Source organism: Bombina bombina, chromosome 2 (genome assembly GCF_027579735.1).
Source record: "Bombina bombina isolate aBomBom1 chromosome 2, aBomBom1.pri, whole genome shotgun sequence".
NCBI classification, from domain to species: domain Eukaryota; kingdom Metazoa; phylum Chordata; class Amphibia; order Anura; family Bombinatoridae; genus Bombina; species Bombina bombina.
In genome coordinates, this window is record NC_069500.1 from 1,417,801,350 (window position 1) to 1,417,824,709 (window position 23,360).

The window sequence follows — 23,360 nt, forward strand, 5'->3', positions numbered from 1 at the left end:
AATCCGCCTCACTCCCGCCTCGCTCCCGCCTCAATAACCCTATAATAAATAGTATTAACCCCTAATCTGCCCTCCCTAACATCGCCGACACCTAACTTCAAACATTATCCCCTAATCTGCCGACCGGAGCTCACCGCTATTCTAATAAATTTTTTAACCCCTAAAGCTAAGTCTAACCCTAACACCCCCCTAAGTTAAATATAATTTTTATCTAACAAAATAAATTAACTCTTATTAAATAAATTAATCCTATTTAAAACTAAATACTTACCTGTAAAATAAACCCTAATGTAGCTACAATATAAATAATAATTATATTGTAGCTATTTTAGGATTTATATTTATTTTACAGGTAACTTTGTAATTATTTTAACCAGGTACAATAGCTATTAAATAGTTAACTATTTAATAGTTACCTAGTTAAAATAATTACAAAATTACCTGTAAAATAAATCCTAACCTAAGTTACAGTTAAACCTAACACTACACTATCAATAAATAAATTAAATAAAATACCTACAATTACCTACAATTAAACCTAACACTACACTATCAATAAATTAAATACAATATCTACAAATAAATACAATGAAATAAACTAACTAAAGTACAAAAAATAAAAAAATATTTACAAACATTAGAACAATATTACAACATTTTTTAACTAATTACACCTACTCTAAGGCCCCTAATAAAATAACAAAGCCCCCCAAAATAAAAAAATGCCCTACCCTATTCTAAATTAAAAAAGTTCAAAGCTCTTTTACCTTACCAGCCCTTAAAAGGACCCTTTGTGGGGCATGCCCCAAAGAATTCAGCTCTTTTGCCTGTAAAAAAAAACATACAACCCACCACCCACATACCCCTAATCTAACCCAAACCCCCTTTAAATAAACCTAACACTAAGCCCCTGAAGATCTTCCTACCTTATCTTCACCATGCCAGGTTCACCGATCTCTCCAGGCTCCGAAATCTTCATCCATGCCCAAACGGGGGCTGGCGATCCATAATCCGGCTGAAGTCTTCTATCAAGCGTCGGCTGAAGAGGTCCAGAAGAGGCTCCAAAGTCTTCATCCTATCCGGGAAGAAGAGGAGATCCGGACCGGCATCCATCTTGATCCAAGCGGCATCTTCTATCTTCATCCGATGACGAACGGCTCCATCGTGAAGACCTCCAGCATGGATCAATCTTCTTCTTCAGACGTCCAGCTGAAGAATGAAGGTTCCTTTAAGGGACGTCATCCAAGATGGCGTCCCTTGAATTCCGATTGGCTGATAGGATTCTATCAGCCAATCGGAATTAAGGTAGGAAAATTCTGATTGGCTGATGGAATCAGCCAATCAGAATCAAGTTCAATCCGATTGGCTGATCCAATCAGCCAATCAGATTGAGCTCGCATTCTATTGGCTGTTCCGATTGGCTGTTCATTTTTTCTTTTGAGCTCTGTATGTTTAGTGATTCATGTTATAAAGTCTTCTAAAATTTTAGGCTTTATTGTTTTTTTGGGTTAAAATTATTAACATTCTCTGCATTATAATTTGTTATTTCTTAGTGGGATCTGATTCTGTAGCTATGGACTCAGAACAGGATCAATCTAATTCCATTAATAAATGCTTACTTTGTTTTGAGCGATAATAAGGAGCAAAATCCAAGGAGTATAAAATAAATTCTTCTTTATTTCCACAAACGTTAAAACAAGAGAAATGGCAACAAAACCATATAGAGACCAGGTGTGGCACTAATGGCTTACGTGTTTCGGCATGGACCCGTAGTCATAGCCTGTAATGCTGTCACACCTCATTAAATACTCGCACATAAATTCTAATTGGTTAAAAATTACAAAAACACACCTGCTCCCTAACAAGTACAACCGTCTAACTTAGTTAACCCATGACTAACCTAGAACAATCGGCTACGGGAGTATCTAATATATATGAAGCTAATAGATGCAAATTTCCCAGGATACAGGAAACATAAGAAGAAGAGATATATGCAGCTGAGGTACCTGTCTAACAAATGTCGCATAAAGTGGGTCATTATATCTGTAATATAGTGCACATATAAGAGATGGTATAAGCACAATCCCAGTTTAGCAGATTGACGGCATATCATCAGCATATTTAAATATGTGGACATTATATGTACATGGGATAGTTAAAGAACAATGACTGAACATATTGGGCAGTTAAGATATAATCTATGTAAACCCCCTTCAGGAAACAGGAGACCAGATGCTATAGTAATGTGAGATACATGGCATACAATAGATTACACTTGCTGAGAACTACCAAAGGTTCATAATGTCATATTTGGTGTTGAGGCCATTGGGAATCCTAGTTCCCAATGTAAAGATCCAAAAAGCTTCCCTCAACTCCAAAACACGATCAATGGAGCCCCCCCTTTTGGGTCTGACAACCTTCTCAATGGCACACCACGAGAAGCTGGCAAGATTGCCACCATGGTACCCTCCAAAGTGCTGTACCACTGGGGTGGTAGTCCTTGCTACCTTAAATGATGATAAATGTTCCCTGATTCTGGTATTGACTTCTTTAGAGGTAAGCCCCACATACTGAACCTTACATTGAGAACAATTAAGTAAGTAGATGACATATTTACACGTACAATTAAGGCAAGATTTGATGCTATTTGCCTGTGACATAACTTGAGAAAGAGTTACAGATGCTAACATATTCACAGGGTTTACACCTGGTATGACCACATCTATACATGCCCTGATGTTTAATCCATGAACTTGAATCTTTCGTGTGTTTAGGCAGCATAGTGGGAGATAGAAGTGAGCCCAAGGTTGGGCCCTTTTTATATGAGCACCAGACTCCATTGTCTACTTTGTCTACCAACCTATCGTCTGCTTTCAGAATTGGAAAATGTTTGCGGACAATAGAACATATCTCTTTGTATTGGCTGCTATGTGTGGTAACAAAAGTAACCCCTTTGTATTGATTGGTCTTGTTATTTCTTTCCTGTCCAGGGGACCGAAGAAGACTTTCTCTAGTCTTCGTACTCACTGATTTTTTTGCTCTGTAAATGGCATTCTTGGCATATTCTCTCTGATGTAATCTTACTTCCAGGTCTCTAGCTAGTATCTTAAATTCATTTTCATCGGAGCAGTTCCGTTTCAATTGGATCATTTCCCCTTTTGCTATAGCCTGGGGAACATGCTTCGGACGGCAACTAGTACCAAATACAGAGTTGCCTGAAATGGGTTTCTTGTATGCCGTGGTCTTTACTTTCCCACTGGAAAGCCCTGTCAATGTCAGATCCAGGTAATTTATAGTGCACTCGTATTCAAAGGTAAATTTAAGATTCATCTGATTCTGATTCAGATAAGAGCAGAATTCCTCAACTTGTAACTGAGAACCAATCCATACCAAGATCAGATCGTCTATCTATCTCTTATAAAGAGATACATAGCCACGATAGGGATTATTATCCCCAAAGATGTGAAAAAATTCCCAATGTTCAAGGAATAAGTTAGCATACGATGGGGCAAATTTCGCCCCCATCGCTGTTCCACATCTTTGGAGATAATACACCCCCTCAAACATAAAATAATTATGAGTGAGGAGGAAGCCCACTACCTTCACAATAAAGATCTTAAATGGTTCAGTGTATTCAGTAAAATTCTCAAGAAAAAACATATGGCTTCAAGGCCCTTGTCATGGGGTATACAGGAGTATAGAGGGACTGCATCTACAGTTAACCACTTGGATTCTGATGTCCACTCTACCTCTTCTGTAAGTTTTAAAAGGTGCTTAGTGTCACATATATGAGATGGTACAGAAGTCACAAGTGGCTGCATGATGCAGTTACTCCACTCTGACAGATTACACAGTAATGAGTCAACTCCGCTGACAATCGTACGCCCTTTGACCTCAATAAGGGACTTGTGGACTTTCGGAAAATGGTGGAACAGGGGAATCTTCGGAAAATCCGGTAATAGGTATGTTGAAGTGGCTGTATCAATAAACCCCTGTTCAACACCATCGTCCAGAATGTCCACAAGTTCCCCTCTAAAAATAGAGGTAGGATCCCCTTTCAGGACTGAATACTCACTTCGGTTACTCAGCTGTCTGATTGCCTCTGCAACATAACAGTCACGGTTCATCACAACTGTCATGCCTCCTTTGTCAGCCTTACGTATCGTAATCTGTTTGTTATCCCTAAGTTCTCTCACAGCTGTTCTTTCTCTGTAAGTCAAATTGCTCTTAGACTGGGTTTTATTAGTTTTAAGAGCTATTAGATCTTGTTCAACTCTGTTGTAGAAAGTCTCTATTATGTTGCCACAAACCTGAATGGGATAAAAAGTTTACTTATTTTTCAGTGATGGACCTCTATTGTGTTGTCTCTGTGTGTCATCTCTAGATTCTATCTGGAGTTGTTGCAACGTAACAACATCACAAGAGTGAGAAAAAGTAGATACTCCTGTTGGTTGGGAGTGCTCTGTCTGTATGTTAGGTGTAGACTCTACAGAATTAGCAAAATATTTCTTTAGGGTAATATTTCTCACAAATTTATTCAAATCTAAAAGAGTTTGAAAAACATCAAAATCATCAGTGGGGGAGAAGTTAAGGCCTAGACTCAAAACTTTCAGCTGATCTGGAGTTAAATATACCGAAGAGAGATTAATCACATTGTCATATAAGGCATTCACTTGCACTTGGAAATTGACTTCACTGGTCTCAGCTGATACCTGGACTGGCCCTGTGAGCTGTTGTGATCTTGTGCTGCTACAGTAGTGCCCCCTCCCTCGTGGGTGGTCTGATCCTGGGGAAAAACCTGCTCAATGAGACCCTGATTACCTGGATGCTGGTTACCTGAGTGGTTGGAGTAGTTGGAGAGGGGTATATTAGTAGGTATCTGTGTATAGTTAGAAGGCTGATTATAGGTATAATTGGATTTAACTACCTGTTGTGATCCACTCGACTGAGGTGCTACAGAAATAATATTTGCATTTGTCACATTGGAATAGCTTGTGTCGCCCTGTGCATTCGAAGCTTGAATCAAATTATTTATGTATTTCTTTCATGTAATTAGCAAGAGTCCATGAGCTAGTGACGTATGGGATATACATTCCTACCAGGAGGGGCAAAGTTTCCCAAACCTCAAAATGCCTATAAATACACCCCTCACCACACCCACAATTCAGTTTTACAAACTTTGCCTCCGATGGAGGTGGTGAAGTAAGTTTGTGCTAGATTCTACGTTGATATGCGCTCCGCAGCAAGTTGGAGCCCGGTTTTCCTCTCAGCGTGCAGTGAATGTCAGAGGGATGTGAGGAGTATTGCCTATTTGAATGCAGTGATCTCCTTCTAAGGGGTCTATTTCATAGGTTCTCTGTTATCGGTCGTAGAGATTCATCTCTTACCTCCCTTTTCAGATCGACGATATACTCTTATATATACCATTACCTCTGCTGATTCTCGTTTCAGTACTGGTTTGGCTATCTACTATATGTAGATGAGTGTCCTGGGGTAAGTAAGTCTTATTTTCTGTGACACTCCTAGCTATGGTTGGGCACTTTGTTTATAAAGTTCTAAATATATGTATTCAAACATTTATTTGCCTTGACTCAGAATGTTCAACTTTCCTTATTTTCAGACAGTCAGTTTCATATTTGGGATAATGCATTTTAACATTTTTCTTACCTTAAAATTTGACTTTTTCCCTGTGGGCTGTTAGGCTCGCGGGGGCTGAAAATGCTTCATTTTATTGCGTCATTCTTGGCGCGGACTTTTTTGGCGCAAAAATTCTATTTCCGTTTCCGGCGTCATACGTGTCGCCGGAAGTTGCGTCATTTTTTTACGTTATTTTGCGCCAAAAATGTCGGCGTTCCGGATGTGGCGTCATTTTTGGCGCCAAAAAGCATTTAGGCGCCAAATAATGTGGGCGTCTTATTTGGCGCGAAAAAATATGGGCGTCACTTTTGTCTCCACATTATTTAAGTCTAATTTTTTATTGCTTCTGGTTGCTAGAAGCTTGTTCTTTGGCATTTTTTCCCATTCCTGAAACTGTCATTTAAGGAATTTGATCAATTTTGCTTTATATATATGTTGTTTTTTCTCTTACATATTGCAAGATGTCTCACGTTGCATCTGAGTCAGAAGATACTACAGGAAAATCGCTGTCAAGTGCTGAATCTACCAAAGCTAAGTGTATCTGCTGTAAACTTTTGGTAGCTATTTCTCCAGCTGTTGTTTGTATTGATTGTCATGACAAACTTGTTAAAGCAGATAATATTTCCTTTAGTAAAGTACCATTGCCTGTTGCAGTTCCTTCAACATCTAAGGTGCAGAATGTTCCTGATAATATAAGAGATTTTGTTTCTGAATCCATAAAGAAGGCTATGTCTGTTATTTCTCCTTCTAGTAAACGTAAAAAATCTTTTAAAACTTCTCTCCCTACAGATGAATTTTTAACTGAACATCATCATTCTGATTCTGATGATTCCTCTGGTTCAGAGGATTCTGTCTCAGAGGTTGATGCTGATAAATCTTCATATTTATTTAAAATGGAATTTATTCGTTCTTTACTTAAAGAAGTCCTAATTGCTTTAGAAATAGAGGATTCTGGTCCTCTTGATACTAAATCTAAACGTTTAAATAAGGTTTTTAAATCTCCTGTAGTTATTCCAGAAGTTTTTCCTGTCCCTGATGCTATTTCTGCAGTAATTTCCAAAGAATGGGATAATTTGGGTAATTCATTTACTCCTTCTAAACGTTTTAAGCAATTATATCCTGTGCCGTCTGACAGATTAGAATTTTGGGACAAGATCCCTAAAGTTGATGGGGCTATTTCTACCCTTGCTAAACGTACTACTATTCCTACGTCAGATGGTATTTCGTTTAAGGATCCTCTAGATAGGAAAATTGAGTCCTTTCTAAGAAAAGCTTATCTGTGTTCAGGTAATCTTCTTAGACCTGCTATATCTTTGGCTGATGTTGCTGCAGCTTCAACTTTTTGGTTGGAAACTTTAGCGCAACAAGTAACACATCGTGATTCTCATGATATTATTATTCTTCTTCAACATGCTAATAATTTTATCTGTGATGCCATTTTTGATATTATCAGAGTTGATGTCAGGTTTATGTCTCTAGCTATTTTAGCTAGAAGAGCTTTATGGCTTAAAACTTGGAATGCTGATATGGCTTCTAAATCAACTTTACTTTCCATTTCTTTCCAGGGTAACAAATTATTTGGTTCTCAGTTGGATTCCATTATTTCAACTGTTACTGGTGGGAAAGGAACTTTTTTACCACAGGATAAAAAATCTAAAGGTAAAAACAGGGCTAATAATCGTTTTCGTTCCTTTCGTTTCAACAAAGAACAAAAGCCTGATCCTTCATCCTCAGGAGCAGTTTCAGTTTGGAGACCATCTCCAGTTTGGAATAAATCCAAGCCAGCTAGAAAGGCAAAGCCTGCTTCTAAGTCCACATGAAGGTGCGGCCCTCATTCCAGCTCAGCTGGTAGGGGGCAGGTTACGTTTTTTCAAGGAAATTTGGATCAATTCTGTTCACAATCTTTGGATTCAGAGTATTGTTTCAGAAGGGTACAGAATTGGTTTCAAGTTGAGACCTCCTGCAAAGAGATTTTTTCTTTCCCGTGTCCCAGTAAATCCAGTAAAAGCTCAAGCATTTCTGAAATGTGTTTCAGATCTAGAGTTGACTGGAGTAATTATGCCAGTTCCAGTTCCGGAACAGGGGATGGGGTTTTATTCAAATCTCTTCATTGTACCAAAGAAGGAGAATTCCTTCAGACCAGTTCTGGATCTAAAAATATTGAATCGTTATGTAAGGATACCAACGTTCAAGATGGTAACTGTAAGGACTATCTTACCTTTTGTTCAGCAAGGGAATTATATGTCCACAATAGATTTACAGGATGCATATCTGCATATTCCGATTCATCCAGATCATTATCAATTCCTGAGATTCTCGTTTCTGGACAAGCATTACCAGTTTGTGGCTCTGCCGTTTGGCCTAGCTACAGCTCCAAGAATTTTTACAAAGGTTCTCGGTGCCCTGCTGTCTGTAATCAGAGAACAGGGTATTGTGGTATTTCCTTATTTGGACGATATCTTGGTACTTGCTCAGTCTTTACATTTAGCAGAATCTCATACGAATCGACTTGTGTTGTTTCTTCAAGATCATGGTTGGAGGATCAATTTACCAAAAAGTTCTTTGATTCCTCAGACAAGGGTAACCTTTCTGGGTTTCCAGATGGATTCAGTGTCCATGACTCTGTCTTTAACAGACAAGAGACGTCTAAAGTTGATTACAGCTTGTCGAAACCTTCAGTCACAATCATTCCCTTCGGTAGCCTTATGCATGGAAATTCTAGGTCTTATGACTGCTGCATCGGACGCGATCCCCTTTGCTCGTTTTCACATGCGACCTCTTCAGCTCTGTATGCTGAAGCAATGGTGCAAGGATTACACGAAGATATCTCAATTAATATCTTTAAAACCGATTGTTCGACACTCTCTAACATGGTGGACAGATCACCATCGTTTAATTCAGGGGGCTTCTTTTGTGCTTCCGACCTGGACTGTAATTTCAACAGATGCAAGTCTCACAGGTTGGGGAGCTGTGTGGGGATTTCTGACGGCACAAGGAGTTTGGGAATCTCAGGAGGTGAGATTACCGATCAATATTTTGGAACTCCGTGCAATTTTCAGAGCTCTTCAGTTTTGGCCTCTTCTGAAGAGAGAATCGTTCATTTGTTTTCAGACAGACAATGTCACAACTGTGGCATACATCAATCATCAAGGAGGGACTCACAGTCCTCTGGCTATGAAAGAAGTATCTCGAATTTTGGTTTGGGCGGAATCCAGCTCCTGTCTAATCTCTGCGGTTCATATCCCAGGTGTAGACAATTGGGAAGCGGATTATCTCAGTCGCCAAACGTTGCATCCGGGCGAATGGTCTCTTCACCCAGAGGTTTTTCTTCAGATTGTTCAAATGTGGGAACTTCCAGAAATAGATCTGATGGCGTCCCATCTAAACAAGAAACTTCCCAGGTATCTGTCCAGATCCCGGGATCCTCAGGCGGAGGCAGTGGATGCATTATCACTTCCTTGGAGGTATCATCCTGCCTATATCTTTCCGCCTCTAGTTCTTCTTCCAAGAGTAATCTCCAAGATTCTGAAGGAATGCTCGTTTGTTCTGCTGGTAGCTCCGGCATGGCCTCACAGGTTTTGGTATGCGGATCTTGTCCGGATGGCCTCTTGCCAACCGTGGACTCTTCCGTTAAGACCAGACCTTCTGTCACAAGGTCCTTTTTTCCATCAGGATCTGAAATCCTTAAATTTAAAGGTATGGAGATTGAACGCTTGATTCTTGGTCAAAGAGGTTTCTCTGACTCTGTGATTAATACTATGTTACAGGCTCGTAAATCTGTATCTCGAGAGATATATTATAGAGTCTGGAAGACTTATATTTCTTGGTGTCTTTCTCATCATTTTTCCTGGCATTCTTTTAGAATACCGAGAATTTTACAGTTCCTTCAGGATGGTTTAGATAAAGGTTTGTCCGCAAGTTCTTTGAAAGGACAAATCTCTGCTCTTTCTGTTCTTTTTCACAGAAAGATTGCTATTCTTCCTGATATTCATTGTTTTGTACAAGCTTTGGTTCGTATAAAACCTGTCATTAAGTCAATTTCTCCTCCTTGGAGTTTGAATTTGGTTCTGGGAGCTCTTCAAGCTCCTCCGTTTGAACCTATGCATTCATTGGACATTAAATTACTTTCTTGGAAAGTTTTGTTCCTTTTGGCCATCTCTTCTGCCAGAAGAGTTTCTGAATTATCTGCTCTTTCTTGTGAGTCTCCTTTTCTGTTTTTTCATCAGGATAAGGCGGTGTTGCGAACTTCTTTTGAATTTTTACCTAAAGTTGTGAATTCCAACAACATTAGTAGAGAAATTGTGGTTCCTTCATTATGTCCTAATCCTAAGAATTCTAAGGAGAAATCGTTGCATTCTTTGGATGTTGTTAGAGCTTTGAAATATTATGTTGAAGCTACGAAATCTTTTCGTAAGACTTCTAGTCTATTTGTTATCTTTTCCGGTTCTAGAAAAGGCCAGAAAGCTTCTGCCATTTCTTTGGCATCTTGGTTGAAATCTTTAATTCATCTTGCCTATGTTGAGTCGGGTAAAACTCCGCCTCAGAGAATTACAGCTCATTCTACTAGGTCAGTTTCTACTTCCTGGGCGTTTAGGAATGAAGCTTCGGTTGACCAGATCTGCAAAGCAGCGACTTGGTCCTCTTTGCATACTTTTACTAAATTCTACCATTTTGATGTATTTTCTTCTTCTGAAGCAGTTTTTGGTAGAAAAGTACTTCAGGCAGCGGTTTCAGTTTGAATCTTCTGCTTATGTTTTTCGTTAAACTTTATTTTGGGTGTGGATTATTTTCAGCAGGAATTGGCTGTCTTTATTTTATCCCTCCCTCTCTAGTGACTCTTGTGTGGAAAGATCCACTTCTTGGGTAGTCATTATCCCATACGTCACTAGCTCATGGACTCTTGCTAATTACATGAAAGAAGACATAATTTATGTAAGAACTTACCTGATAAATTCATTTCTTTCATATTAGCAAGAGTCCATGAGGCCCGCCCTTTTTTTGTGGTGGTTATGATTTTGTATAAAGCACAATTATTCCAATTCCTTATTTTATATGCTTTCGCACTTTTTTATCACCCCACTTCTTGGCTATTCGTTAAACTGAATTGTGGGTGTGGTGAGGGGTGTATTTATAGGCATTTTGAGGTTTGGGAAACTTTGCCCCTCCTGGTAGGAATGTATATCCCATACGTCACTAGCTCATGGACTCTTGCTAATATGAAAGAAATGAATTTATCAGGTAAGTTCTTACATAAATTATGTTTTTTAGTAGAATTATAATTAAGCGCTTCTTCACTGCCATCTGTGCTATAGTCGGTGTCACTACCAGAAAAAGTCACATTCTTAGTGTTAGTAGTGTTCCTATGTCTACGTCTCTGCCCCCCTCTCCTCCAACCAAATCTCGGTTGCATATGTCTCTGTGTTACCTCTCTGTTTTTTATTCCAGTTATATACTGCATTTGTCATATAGTCATTTTTATCTCTGAGGAATTTAGTGTGTTTCCTTTCCATGATGTTAGATCTACTTGTGGCTAGGATACCTCTTAGGATGTTATCAAATTTGGCAAACTCTGTTGCTGTGCTACACAAGTTCAATTCTGCCTGCATATCATCTATTTCTGTCTTCACTTTATCTAATTGTTTTGTTTTAAATTTTATCAGTAACAACATTAAGTTCAGTGAACAATTGGTTAACACTTCATTCCACATTTCTACAAAATCTTTCTCATAATAGTCCACATCGAAAGTAGGAAACTTAAAGATGCGCAGACCCCTTGGAACCATATTCAAGGATCTATATTTTTCTAGAGTCCAAATGTCCCACTGAATTTTGTATTCCTTCACCAACAAATTTTCCATCATGTCAAAAAGAGTACTAAGTGCCAGTACACCTTTATCCTCTGAGAATATGACATCACAGTTAACAGTACCATCTTGCCTAGCAGTGTAGGGCATAAGCGAATAGTATAGCTGATTGGAAGGTTGCATGGGTAATTGTGCCATTTCCTCCATATTGCTATGGGGATATAGGGTACAAGGTGTGAGCTAATATCGTGAATCCAGAGTGTTAGTACCGCCAGCAAGGTACTCAAATAGAAATACACACAAACACCAGATACTCCGGTTCACAGTTCAGTAAGTAACTTGAGACTAATGTCCCGATGTTTTACAGCATCCAGCCAATGTATAGATAAAAAGTTCAAAGAAAGTTCATATAACTGACAAATGAAATGCAAACTGCAAAAGGAGAACACGGTACAGCATAACAATCCACTGTTGCCCCAGCCTTTTCCTTAACGGTTCATCTGTAGTATCAGTGGTGCATGGGTAATGTCTATTACCTCTCCAAGTGCTCGTCTGTCTACACCGGGATGGCTCGGCGTCCTCGTGGTTGTGCTCCGTGGTAGCGGCGTCCCTTGTCCACGCCCCCTTGGCGTATCAGCAGTCCTGTACCTCCAATGGCTGGATGAGTTGTAGCTCACACCTCCCCACAGCGTAACTCCAAGTTAACTGGCATGTAATACGATAATAAAGAGCAAAATCCAAGGAGTATAAAATAAATTCTTCTTTATTTCCACAAACGTTAAAACAAGAGAAATGGCAACAAAACCATATAGAGACCAGGTGTGGCACTAATGGCTTACACGTTTCGGCATGGACCCGTAGTCATAGCCTGTAATGCTAAGTGTCACACCTCATTAAATACACATAAATTCTAATTGGTTAAAAATTGCAAAAACACACCTGCTCCCTAACAAGTACAACCGTCTAACTTAGTTAACCCATGACTAACCTAGAACAATCAGCTACGGGAGTATGTAATATATATGAAGCTAATAGATGCAAATTTCCCAGGATACAGGAAACATAAGAAGAAGAGACATATGCAGCTGAGGTACCTGTCTAACAAATGTCGCATAAAGTGGGTCATTATATCTGTAATATAGTGCACATATAAGAGAGGGTATAAGCACAATCCCAGTTTAGCAGATTGACGGCATATCATCAGCATATTTAAATATGTGGACATTATATGTACATGGGATAGTTAAAGAACTGTCAGTGATCAGATCCCAGGGAATTGCTGTGGTCCTTCTCTAGACGACATCTTGGTTCAGGCTTTTTCAACTACCAAAATCTCATACAGTGATGTTGTCTTTTCTACATTTAGAAACTTCAAAACAAAATGGAGCAACGGATAGAAAGAGATAAAAAAAAAAGCCTTTATTTCTTCAATTAAAATTCAGTTTTGAAGCGGATCCTTACAGCGACAGTGGTGTGTGCAATTGGAAGTGTTATCTGAGTACATATTCATATGAACAGGTGAGGTGGGAGGGCGTGTGTAATGTACCCTGCTGGTTGTGATACTAGCAGTAGATGCACTCCGCTTGTTGTAATCAGGATCCGAGGACTGTTTTTTACTGAGAGCTGTGATACAGGTGCCATTTGTCCCTTTGAACTTTTATTAGTCTTTTCTATGTTCTCACGGGTGGAAAGTGAATCTGGAAAAGAGTTCTCTAGTTCCTGCTACAAGAGTGTGTTCCTAGGGACAATCATAGATCCCCTGTCCATGAAGATTTTCCTGACGGATGTCAGAAAATCCCAGCTTCTGACTTCTTGCCTTTCTCTCCAGTCTGCTATTTGTCCATCAGTGGCTCAATGCATGGAGGTGATTGGTCTGATGGTGGCTTCCATGGACATCATTCCATTTGTTGGTTCCATTTTCTAGCTTTGCATGCTCAGTCAATAAAACGGAGACCATTCAGATTTATCGCAGAGGATAAATCTGAAACCCCTAACAAGAAGCTCTTTCTTGTGGTAGATTTCACAGGAACATCTGTCTTGGGAAACTTGCTTCCTGAGACCTTCCTGGGTGATTGTTGTTGGGAGCTGTTTGGGGCTCTCTAAAAGCTCAGGGCCTGTGATCTCGGGAAGAGTCTTCTCTTCCCATAAAAATCTTGGAGTTGAGATAAATTTTTAATGCCTTGACAGCTTGGCCTCAATTATCTTTAGTCCGGTTTATCAGATTCCATCACCTCAGTGGCTTACATCAACCACCAGGGAGGAACTCAGAGTTCCTTGGCAATGAAGGAGGTGACTCGCATTCTGCAGTGGGCAGAAGCTCACGATTGTCTTCTATCTGCCATCCAGATTTCAGGAGTGGACAATTGGAAGGCAGATTTTCTGAGCAGACAGACTTTTCTTCCCAGGGAGTGGGCTCTCCATCTGGAAATGTGTTCTCAAAGAGAAACCTCAGGTGGGGGGTCCAGAGTTGGATCTGATGGCTTCTCGTTAGAACCCAAATCATCAAAAGTAAGATCAAGAGATCCTCAGGCCGCCCTGATGGATGCTTAGGCGGTTCCTTGGGATTTCGGTCTAGCATACCTGTTTCCTCCGTTTGCACTCCTTCCACGTGTCTTTGCTCATATAAAGCAGGAGAGGGTCTGTGATTCTAATAGCTCCTGCCTGACGTTGCAGGATCTGGTTTGCAGATCTGGTGAAGATGTTCTCTCTTCCACCGTCGAGGTTACCTCTGAGGAAGGACCTTTTAATTCAGGGTCCATTCCTCCATCCAAATCTGGATTCTCTGAAGCTGACTGCTTGGAGATTGAACGCCTAGTTCTGTCTAGATGTTGTTTTTCAGAAGCGGTTATTGACACTATGGTTCAGGCTTGTAGTAAACCTGTTACTCGTAGGATTTACCATAAGGTATGGCGTAAATACCTTTTTTGGTGCAAAGCTAAAGGTTTCTCCTGGAGTCGGGTGAGGATTTCCTGAATGTTATTGTTTCTTCAGGATGGCCCGGAGAAAGGTTTGTCAGTCGGTACTCTGATGGGTCAGATTTCTGCACTGTCTATTCTTTTGCTCAAATGTCTGGCAGAATTACCAGATGTTCAAGCTTTTGTTCAGGCCCTGGTCAGAATCAGGCATGTGTTTAAACCTGTTGCTCCTGCTTGGAGCCTTAACCTAGTTCTTAAAGTTTTGCAGAAGACTCAGTTTGAGCCTGATGAATGTTGTTGATATAAAGTTGTTATCTTGAAAGGTTTTGATTCTCCTTGCTGTTTCTTCTGCTCGCTAAGTTTCTGAGCTTTCATCTCTGCAGTGTGATTCCCCGTGCCTTATTTTTTAGTGCTGATAAGGTGGTTCTTCGTACTAAATTGGGGTTTTTCCCTAAGGTGGTTTCGGATCGAAACATTAATCCTAGTCCTAATCCTTCTTCTCATAAGGAACGTCTTTTGCAAAACTTGTTGTGCATGCTCTAAAATTTTACTTACAAGCTACTAAAGATTTTCGGCAAATCTTCTGCCCGGTTTGTTATTTTCTCTGGAAAGCGTAAGGGTCAGAAGGCCACTTCCACTACTCTTTCCCTCTGGTTAAGAAGTATGATTCATTTTGCCTATGAGACTGCTGTACAGCTGCCTCCTGAGAGAATTACGACTCATTCCACTAGGGCTTTCTCCTCTTTTTGGGCTTTTAATAATGAAGCTTCTGTGGAACAGATTTGCAAGGTGGCAACATGGTCCTCTTTGCATACTTTTTCCAAATTCTACAAATTTTATACTTTTGCCTCGGCTGAGGCCTCTTTTGGGAGAAAGGTTCTTCAAGCAGTGGTGCCTTCTGTTTAGATCCTCCTGCCTTGTTCTCCCTCCCTGTTTATTCCGTGTCCCCTAGCTTGGGTGTTGGTTCCCACTAGTTTTTGGAATGATGTTGTGGACTCTCCATGCCATAGGAAAGTTAACAAAATTTATGCTTACCTGATGATAAATTTCTTTCTTTCCGGCATGGAGAGTTCATGACCCCGCCCTCTCTTTTAATTATAATTCGGCAGTTTTTTTGAGTAAACCTCAGGCACATTCTTTTTCCATTTTTCTTCGGCTGAATGACTGGAGATTATGGGTAAGGGACGTTACACTTAACAGCTTTGCTGGGGCGCTATTTGCCTATTCCTGCTGGCCAGGAGTTGAATATCCCACTTGTAATTGGAATGACGTTTCAGACTCTCCATGCCATAGGAAAGAAATAAACCTTCATGATTCCGCTAGTGCATGTAATTTTAAGCAACTTTCATCATCAATTTTGCTTTGTTCTCTTAGTATTCTTAGTTGAAAGCTAAACCTAGGTAGGCTCATATGCCAATTTTTTTTTCACTTGAAGGCCGCCTCTTATCTGAATGCATTTTGACAGTTTTTTCCCAACTAGAGGGTATTATGCCATATATTATGCCATATATATATATAACATTGTGCTCACGCCCGTGGAGTTGTGTACTCTCCATGCCCGGAAATAAAGAAATTTATCGGGTAAGCATACATTTTGTTTTTCTCGAAGACACAAAGTCTTCCTTCGACTCTTGGGACATCCTGACTTCGTCAGCCTTGGTCTTTTGTGCCGACGAATGCCAGTCTCTCTCATTCTGGGAGACGGTCTGGGTTTCTCGAAGAGCACAAGGAGTTTGGTCTCCTAGAGGCAAGGGTACTAATCAACATTCTGTAATTTTGAGAGATTCTTCAGGCTCTTTAGCCGCGACCCCTATTGACGGAGGAAAAGTTTATCTGTTTCCAGTCGGACAATATCACGGAAGCGGTCTACATACATCAAGGGGGGAACTTGCAGTACACTGGCCATGAAGGAGGTTTCTCAGACTCTGTCTTAGGCAAAGAGGAATCATTGCTCCCTATCAGAAATTTACATATATAGTGTGAACAACTGAGAGGTGGATCATCACAGAAGTCAATCAGTCCATCCAAGAGAGTGGTCTCTCCATTAGGACATGTTTGATCTCTTAGTGATCAAATGGGGCTTACAGGACAAATATTTGAGAGCCTCTCTCTCAAGCTTCCTAGGTATTGTGCAAGATCAAAAGATCCAAAGGCTCACATTATAGATGCCTTGGTATGTCCATAGGTGGTGTTTGCTTAGTTTGTTCTTCTTCCAAGAGTCATTACTCAGATCATACAGGAGTAAATGTCAGTAATATTAATTACTTCTGCCTGGCACTGCAGGACATGGTATTCGGATCTAGTGCAGATGTCTTCATCTCTTCCATGGATTCATCCTCTGAGACAAGACCTGTTGTCTCAAGGTCCTCTCTTCCATCAGAATCTCAAATCTCTAAATTTAATCGCATGCAGGTTGAGCACCTAGTTTTAAGACATAGAAAATTCTTATATTCGGTCATTGAAACTTTGATGCAGGCCAGAAAGCCTGTGACACAAAAGATTTTATCACAATATTTGCAAGGCATATTTTGAGTGGTGTTCCTTATTGAAGATTAATTATTCATTTTGGAATATAATATTTATATTAATAATAATTATTATTTATGAAAGAATTTGCTTGTGAGAAAGACAGCTTAATATAACAACTTTTATTTAGTCACAGCACCCAAAATCTTAGATCACACGATACAATATTCTATTTTTCTTTATTGGTACCATTAATATGAGTTATATTAAATACATTACATAAAACACATTGACATAACTGCATACAAATTCTTACATCAAAGGCAAACAGACATGAAAACAACCTTATAGCTATAAAGTAAGTAAGTGCATAATATAATTACCTCTGGGGCCCAAGTAAGAGCTTGTAACCTCTGTCTTCGCTGCCTGCTTTCTTCTCTCAAGTCCATGGCGGAGGCGATGCTACTATCCGTCACACTTGAAAGGCCGTGTTCCTGTTCCACTGTGTTTATTCCGGTAAGATCGTTTAATTTTACTTTATGTGCAATGTATTGTAATGTGAATGTTTCCCGAGAGGCTACCACCTTGCTGGTTAACTTATTCATAAGGGTCTCTGAGTTTTTTTTTAGTATCTTGGAATCGAGGGTTAATATCTCCTGATGAGGGTTATTGAACAGAGGTGTTTATAATCATGTTTGTTATGTGATACAACCTGCTTATGTGCAATGTTTACTGGGCTCGTGGTTGGAACGTGAGGCCTTTTGGAAGTGACGCAGCCTTTTGGTTGGGCGCGCTGGTTTTGGACTTTACGGTTCACCTTGTGTTCTGGCGTGGCTACGTTTTGTTTTTCCATTTCCTCATTCTCGACCGCATGTTGCGAAGTGGTTATAGGTGGTGCCCCAGCCATTGGGGGTGTCAGGTGCCGTATTAGTTTTTACTACTTTAGTCAATATTTAATTATCCTCTATCCAGTTATGGAGGATTCTGATGCTGAGACTGTGTTAATTTCAGATTCAGTTACAGAGGATTCTGATACTGAGACTATTTTGATTTCAGATTCTGTGTCCGGTGATGAATCCGGAGTGGCCTCGTTGACGCCTGTCAACCAGTTTTGTTCTGTATGCTATTTCAGAGCGTCTGGTTCCTCAGGCTCAGGGAATCAAGGGACTGCTGAGCCATTCACCCCTGGGGGTCCTGTCCTCCGAGAGGTGAGTTCCCTACCAAATCATACTTCTGGCCATGCAGGTTACCCAGTTTATGGTTCCTCCATGTGGGGTGGCGTGTTTCCCCCGGAGGTTGCAGCACGTTTTCGCTTCCACATAATGTTGGTGATTGTTCGTCTCTCAAATAAACGTCTGGACTTTGCAATGTGCTCATGCCCTATTGTCCCGGGCCTTCTGCCTTGGGGAGGGCCTCTACAGTTCCCTGCGGGGGTATCTGTCCCTGAGTGTTGTGCCTTCTGTTACAGGATTGCGCATGTTTCTCAGACATGTTTTTCAGTTATTGAATGACCCTATGTCCACTTGGGGGAATGATCTCCGTTCACCTCAATGATCTAGGTTAGAAAGAAAATGGATGCCTCATAGTGAAATCCATATATGAAATATAATAAAGAAGGTGAATAGTAAAACTCACAATTTTTGAAGGCACTAGAAAGTGCAAACAGGCAGGCTGACACTTGCAGTAGTCAGCTAACTAGATACTGATCCTGTATCAAGGTAGAGACCAGTTCTCAGGTCACAGGTGAGATCCCAGGGAAGTTTGAATCCAAGTATCAAACAACAGGCTGAAGATATGGTGCAGGCAAACCAATTGTAATGTAATGGTTTGTACAGTTCACTGTGCAGATAGAGCAAATTCAATCTGAATAATCAGGTAGAAAGACTCCTCCGTATATAAATGTTAAAAGAGAAGTTTAAACTGTCGTTTCATCAGGCATAAAAATAAGATAAAAATACAAGTAAAAAAGGGCTATTTTAAGCTGTCACAATGTGTTTCATTGGTTATCCAGCACTTTCAAATAATCCCATGCACAATGGAGGGTTAAGGTGTCAAGTGTGGAATTAATTATTCACTAATAATGTCAGGTTAGGAAAAGTCCAGAAGAAGACCCAAATGCTAGGGCGAACTTATACAACACCCTTACACTCTGAATTTAATCCACGACAACCTGAGTCCAAAGTAATTCAAGATATCAGCCAAATAGACTTCTGAGTAAGGAACTGGTTACATGAAAAGTCTTCCACAGAATCAGGAGAGCAGGGATAGTCACTTATACTCAGACAGAGGAAGGGTAAACAAGAAACAGTTAATAATGCAGGAGTAGGTAACTTGTTATCAGGCAGTTTGAGGGTTAATACTGTGTAGTCAGTCCTTGAAGAGTTTGGCAACAGGTTATCAGGCAGTTTGTAGGTTTATACTGAATAGTCAGTACATGCAGAGTTAGATAACAGGATAACAGGTAGTTTGAGGGTTAATACAGATTAATCAGTACTTGCAGGGATTGGCAACAGGTTGTCATGCAGTTTGAGAGTTTCACAGAATAGACAGTCTTTGCAATGTTTGGCAACAGGATATCAAGCTGTTTGAAGGTTTACACCGAATTAACAGTATTTGCAGAGTTTTGCAGGTAAACAAGCAGATTGAGAGATTCACAGAATAAATAGTACTTGCAATGTTCCGCAACAGGTTATCAGGAAGTTAGAGGATTAACCCAGGATAGTCCGTCTTTGCAGAGTTTGGCAGTTAGAGAGATTCCACAGCGAAGTCCTCACAGGAGCCACAAAGAGTAACAAACAAACGGGCACTGAAGAAACAGAAAGCCCGGAATAAAAAGCATGTTAGTGACATCATAAGGAAGGGGCGGCTCAGACTACCTTTCAATCAAGCACACAGAGAGGAGAGCTGGAGCTTCCCAGCGCCGAGCGTGACAGTACCCCCTCCTCAAGGACCCCTCCGGGGACCCGACCGGGCCTGGCAGGGTATTTCTTGTGAAAAGACTTGACAAGAGCTGGAGCATGAACATGAGAGGCTGTTTCCCAAGATCGTTCAGAGATAGGATAGCCTTTCCAATGGACCAGGTAGTACAGCCAATCGCCCCGTAGCTTGGAATCCAAAATCTGGCTGACTTCAAACTCAGAAGTTCCCTCTACGGAAAGTGGTGGTTTACTCTTGATAGAGTACCGGTTGTAGATGACTGGCTTAAGTAAGGAGACATGAAACACTGGATGGATCTTGAGAGTCTTGGGTAAAGCCAGGCGGTATGCAGAAGAACAAACTTTAGAAACAATTCGAAAAGGTCCAATGTACTTAGGACCCAACTTAGTACAAGGTTGTTTTAGACGTATGAATCTGGTGGATAAAAATACTCTGTCTCCAGTACGAAGTAAAGGAGCCTTACACCTTCTGCGATCAGCATATCTCTTGTGTCTTATGGAAGAGGAAAGTAGATTTTGACAAATGAGTTGCCAGTGCTTACTGAGATTTTTCACAATACGATCTGCTCCAGGGACTTCAGTAGAACTGGTAATCATAGGAAAGGTTCTAGGTTCAAAACCATAAGCTGCCTTAAAGGGAGAGGTCTGTAATGAAGCGTTATAGCGTGAGTTGTGAGCTAATTCCGCCAAAGGCAATAACTGAGACCAGTTGGAGTGGTGATGGTCTACATAATGTGTAAGAAAAGATTCTAAGGCTTGATTTACACGCTCAGTCTGTCCGTTGGATTGAGGATGATGTGCAGTAGAAAGAGATATGTTGATTCCGAAGTGCTTACAAAAAGACCTCCAAAAACTCCGCGATCTGAGACTGTCAGTGGGAAAACCATGTAAACGAGATATATGTAGAACAAAGAGTTCAGAAAGTCTTTGAGCTGAAGGAAAGCCTGGAAGAGGTATGAAGTGAGCAGACTTGGAGAACCGATCCACCACTACCCAAATGGTCGTATTTCCAGCAGAAACAAGAAGATCTGTAACAAAGTCCATGGATAAGTGAGACCAAGGGTAATGAGGAATAGGAAGAGGGTGTAATAGACCAAACGGTCGATGAGAAGATTGTTTGTTCGAAGCACAAGAACCACAAGCAGCAATATAATCCTTAACATCCCTCCTCATAGTGGACCACCAAACATGCTGCTTCAGTTTCCACAAAGTATTGGTTACTCCAGGATGACCTGCTGAAATGTCGTCGTGAGCCCAACGTAGAAGCTTAAGACGTAATCCTTTGGGTACATACAGGATACCAGAAGGTAGTTTGCAAGAAGATGGTACCCGGACTTGAGCAGCATGTAAAGCCTGTACTGGAAAAGAGGATACTTGAGCCAAAACTTTCACTTGCCGTAGTATAGGTTCAGAATCCAAAGGAGAAGGCTCAGAAGATTGGAACTGCCTAGATAAAGCATCTGCCTTGGAATTTTTTGAACCAGAAACATAGGAAAGTACAAAATTAAACCTGGAGAAGAACAAGGCCCACCGAGCCTGACGAGGATTGAGACGAGTAGCTGTATGGAGGTATAAAATATTCTTATGATCTGTCAGAATGAAAAAAGGTTGACTGGTACATTTCTCCAATTTAGCGAACAGGGAATTGTCTCGTAACCTCTGAAGTACTAGTCTTACATGATGTACATGTTCCTGTAATGTTTTGGAATAGATCAGAATGTCGTCGAGATAAATGATAACAAATTGATTTAGATAGTCTCTGAAGATTTTGTTAACAAAGTGCTGAAATACTGCTGGTGCATTGCACAATCCGAATGGCATTACTAGATACTCGTAGTGACCAAATCTAGTGTTAAATGCTGTCTTCCATTCGTCTCCTTTACGGATTCTGACCAAATTGTATGCCCCACTGAGATCTAACTTAGAAAAAATAGAAGCACCTTGAAGACGATCAAATAACTCAGGAATGAGCGGCAGAGGATAGCTGTTTTTGACAGTAATCTGATTCAAGGCCCGATAATCGATACAGGGACGGAGACCTCCATCTTTTTTCCCAATGAAGAAAAAACCCGCACCCATAGGTGATGAGGAAGGACGAATAAATCCTCTGGCTAAGTTGTCCTTTATATATTCCTCAAGAGAGACATTTTCTTGACGAGAGAGGGGATAGGTCCTTCCCTTAGGTAGAGGAGCCCCTGAAAACAATTTGATAGGACAGTCAAATATCCAGTGTGGAGGTAATGTCTAAGCCTCCTTCTTAGAAAACACATCACTAAAGGCATGATAGTAATTAGGCAATGAATCCGGAACTTCCACCATAGCTACGACAGGACCAGATGGTTTTGAGGGATTTTGCAGGCAATGTTTGAAACAGGTAGTTCCCCAGGAAATAAGTTCTCCTTTAGACCATGAGAAGACTGGATCATGACGCTGCAACCAAGGTAACCCCAGAATCAACGGTATGTGGGGAGAAGTGATGATGTCAAAACGAATAACTTCAGAATGGAGTATGCCCACAGACAAAAGAAGAGGAATGGTAGAATTCTGTATGATACCAGAACCTAAAGGCTGTCCACTAACAGTGGTTACCTTAATTAACTGTTTCTTGGCTTGAAGAGGAATCCTGAGAAAGTCAGCAAAGTTTGAATCAATGAAAATTCCAGCAGCTCCAGAGTCAATGAGGGCTTGAGCTCGAAACTTGGTGTCTCCAAAAGAGATGGTTACAGGAACAAAAAGTTTAGAATTGAGGGAAGACATGGGATTCTGGCTTAACTCTGTCCCTCTATCAAAAGTTAAGCCTTGGCTTTTACTGGCCGGATAGGACAGTCCTTCAGTAAATGTCCTTTGGTACCACAATACAGACATAATCCAAGAGTACGCCTTCTATGGCGTTCAGCTTCTGACAATTTAATAGCTCCTACTTCCATGGGTTCCACAGACTCAGGAGATTGGGAATTATGAGACAGACTTGAGGGTCGAATAGGAGGACAAAAAGAAGATTTAACAAAGGATCTCCGATTCCTATGTCTCTCCTGAAGACGTTCAGAATGACGGGCGTCAAGAGTAATACACAAATTGATAAGACCCTCTAATGAATCGGGGAGTTCCCGAAATACAAGTTCATCCTTAAGGCGTTCACAAAGTCCCTTGCGAAAGGCTGCCCATAAGGCTCCATGGTTCCAATCAGTTTCTGCGGCTAAAGTCCTGAATTCAATAGCATATTGAGCTACCGAAAGGGATCCCTGTCTCAGATCCAACAATCCTGCCTCTGCAGCTGTAGACCTCCCAGGCTTGTCAAAAACAGAAGAAAAAATGGACACAAATAATTCCACATCCTGTAGTAAAAGATCATTCTTCTCTAAAAGAGGAGACACACAGGCTAGAGCCTTACCCTTCATGAGGGAAATAATAAAGTGATCTTGAAAGTAGAATTGGAAAAAACTTGAGGATTGTTTCTGAAGTGTAAACGACATTGATTAAGGAATCCACGGCATTCTTTAGGATTACCGTCATATTTATCTGGAAGTGGGATTTGTGGTATATACTGTCCAACAGGTTGAGGTGGGTTAAAGACAGCATCGGAGTTAGTGGCAGCTGCAGTA